We start from the raw sequence: 3,567 nt of genomic DNA on the forward strand, positions 1-3,567 counted from the left end.
ATTGTTGGATAGACCAGGTTTAATTTTAGTCATATTGCCAAACAATATGTCAATATGCCAAACAATTTACAATGCTACTAGTAGTGCACGAGAATTCAAGTTGCTCCACGTCCTTGTTATTATTTTATGGTATAGGTCTTTATTTTTAACTATTCTGGGCTGTTAGTGATATTTCACTGTGGTTTTAATTTTTATTTCCTTTATGAGTCAAAAAGTTGAGAAATTTTATTTGCATTGGTATTTATCTTTAATGTAATGCCTTTTAAAATTTTTTGCCAATTTTTACTTGGGGGTTTGAGTTTTATATTGGGTTGTTTATCTATTTCTTATTATTATGTAGTAATTCTTAATATGCTGGATGCATCCCGTCTTTCAGATATATATATTTCAAAAATCTACTCTGGACTTTTTACTTGTTTAGTGTCATTTTTACTTATTTTTATTTTATTTCTTAACATTATTTAGGTAGTTCTTAAATGCAGTGAAATGCATTAGTTGTTGCTGTACAGCTCAGATAAAATTTATATAACTGACCACCATGAAATCAAAATACAGAACATTCCTCTTACTCCAAAATGTTCCTTTGTGCCTCTTCATTTCTTATATCATTCTGGGTGACCATAGTCTGACATGTAGATCCAAAGAGTGGTTTTGCCTGTTCTAAATTTCATAGAAATGATATACTACAATATGTATTCTTCACATCTGGCTATGTTTTTCCGATAAACGTATTTTTTTGAAGACTTACCCATATTGTTGGGGTTAACTGTGTTTGTGCGTGTTTAATTTTTGAGTAGCATTCCATTGAATGCTTACATAAAAACATTCATTCTGTAGTTAAGAAACATCTTGATTGTTTTCTAGTTTTTGTCTATCGAGAGTTAAACTGTTATGAACATTTTGTATGATCTCTTTAGGGGCATATGACCTCATTTCTCTTGAGTATCAACTTACAGTGAATTGCTCTTCACAGAATACGTGTACATTAAAGTTATTAGAAATGAGCATTTTTTTTCTGGTAGTACTGTTGACGATGTCACCAGTGATACACGAGAGTGTCAGTTGCTACATATTCTCAAACGCAGAGGTCCCCAAGCTTTTTGGCAACAGGGACTGGTTTCATGGAAGGCAGTTTTTCCGCGGCTGGGGGAGGGGGAATCGGACGTGATGCCCGCGATGGGGGCGGCTGTAAATACCCGCCCACCACGGCCACCCTCACCCCCTGCCGCCGTGTGGCCTCAGCCGCTGGTTCCTGCGTTCCATGGAGTCAGTTTTTCCATAGACGGGGTGGGGAGCTTGGAGGGGGCGTGCAGCAGAGCTCAGGCGTGACACGGCCCAGTCCTGACACGACCCGGACGGGTACCGGTCCACACCCCGGGCTGGGGACCGCAGACGGGATCCCAACACTTCTAGTCCATGATCTTTCTCAGCTCCTGTGTTAGGCAGCGCTCCAAGTTGGCTCAGCGATTCCTTCTCCCTCGGGGACACGAGTGCATAATCTCCCTCCCCTGCGGGATTAGAACCTACGAATACGATCGGAATAGCCACGCCCGTGACCAGGCTCCGTTATTCCAGCCTTCACTGCAGGAGACCAGGGGGACTAAGCTGGGCGGTGTGACAGGCCGTGGCCAAGGATCTCAGGGTGGCCTCCAGGAGATGGTAGCGACCTCTGGCTGAAAACTCCCAGGAAAACAGGGACCCCGGCCGTACAACTTTAAGGAATTGGAAAAACTTGGAGGACTCTGTAGATGAGATCCTGGCCCTGCCTCACACCTTGATTTCAGCCTGGTATGAAGCTGAGCTAAGGACCCGGCTCACCTGTCCCTGGAATCCTAACCTACGGAAACAGTGACAGTAAGTTTGTGTTGCTTTAAGCCGCTAACTTCATGGTATTGTTACATATCAATAGAAAACTCATACATTACCCTAGTCTTGATCTTCTTCCACCACTTCTTGTTCAACCAAAGTCCTGTGACAGGAGAGCTAGTTTTGACATCCAGATTCCAATCTGCTTGGAGACCACCTGGATTCTGGTCCACTTTGGGAATTCTTACACAGCTTTTTTTTTTTTTTTTTCTTTTTTAATTTTTTAGACAGAGTCTCACTCTGTTTCCCGGGCTACAGTGCCATGGCGTCAGCCTAGCTCACAGCAACCTCAGATTCCTGGGCTCAAGCAATCCTCCTGCCTCAGCCTCCCGAGTAGCTGGGACTACAGGCATGCACCACCATGCCCGGCTAACTTTTTATATATATATTTTTTTTTTCTTTAATTGTCCATATAATTTCTTTCTATTTTTAGTAGAGACAGGGTCTCGCTCTTGCTGAGGCTGGTCTTGAACTCCTGAGCTCAAACTATCTGCCCACCTTGGCCTCCCAGAGTGCTAGGATTACAGGCGTGAGCCACCGTGCCCGGCCACAGCTTTTTAAAGTTCTAGGATTTCTCCTAGTCCTAGTAAAGTTCCTCTGCACAGGGACAACTGACTTCCACACTTGCCTATGCTTCGGGACTCACATTTTATGAAATGGATAAATTCTTATTCTTCTGGAGACTGTATTTATTACATACCCATTTCATCCCTCAAGGTTGAAAGCAACCACAGGTTTCTTCTCACCTAAGGACTCAGCCTTCTCTGGAATAAGTTCATATATACTTTAATCGTGCATACAGCTCCTTAATTTCTTTAAAGAAAGATATATGCAATAAATAAATGGGACCTGATTAAATTAAAAAGCTTCTGAACAGCAAAAGAAACAGTCACGAGAGTAAACAGACAACCTACAGAATGGGAAAAAAATTTTGCATACTACACATGTGACAAAGGACTGATAACAAGAATCTATTTAGAACTCATGAAATTCAGTAAGAAAAAATCAAACAACCCTATCAAAAAATGGGCAAAGGACATGAATAGAAATGTTTCAAAAGAAGATATAAGAATGGCTAACAAACATATGAAAAAATGCTCAACATCTCTAATCATCAGGGAAATGCAAATCAAAACCACAATGAGATATCACTTAACTCCAGTGAGAATGACCTTTATCAAAAAGTCCCAAAACAATAAATGTTGGTGTGGATGCGGAGAGACAGGAACACTCCTACACTGCTGGTGGGACTGCAAACTAGTGCAACCTCTGTGGAAAGCAATATGGAGATACCTTAAACAGATACAAGTAGACCTACCATTTGACCCAGCAATCCCATTATTGGGCATCTACCCAAAAGAACAAAAGACATTCTATTACAAAGACATCTGCACCCAAATGTTTATAGCAGCACAATTCACAATTGCAAAGATGCGGAAACAACCCAAATGCCTATTGATACATGAGTGGAAAGTCATGGTCCATACAGTACATGGTCCATAATTACTATTTTCATTGTCGATAATAAGTAAACAAGGATGAGTACTAAAGAAAGGAAGAGAAAATGTGGTATATGTATACCATGGAGTATTACTCAGCTATAAGAAATAATGGCAATTTAGAATCTCTTTTGTACTCCTGGAGAGAGTTGGATCCCATTCTACTAAGTGAAGTATCCCAAGAATGGAAAAGTAAGCACCA

This window comes from Eulemur rufifrons, chromosome 12, assembly GCF_041146395.1.
Source record: "Eulemur rufifrons isolate Redbay chromosome 12, OSU_ERuf_1, whole genome shotgun sequence".
In the NCBI taxonomy this organism is placed as follows: domain Eukaryota; kingdom Metazoa; phylum Chordata; class Mammalia; order Primates; family Lemuridae; genus Eulemur; species Eulemur rufifrons.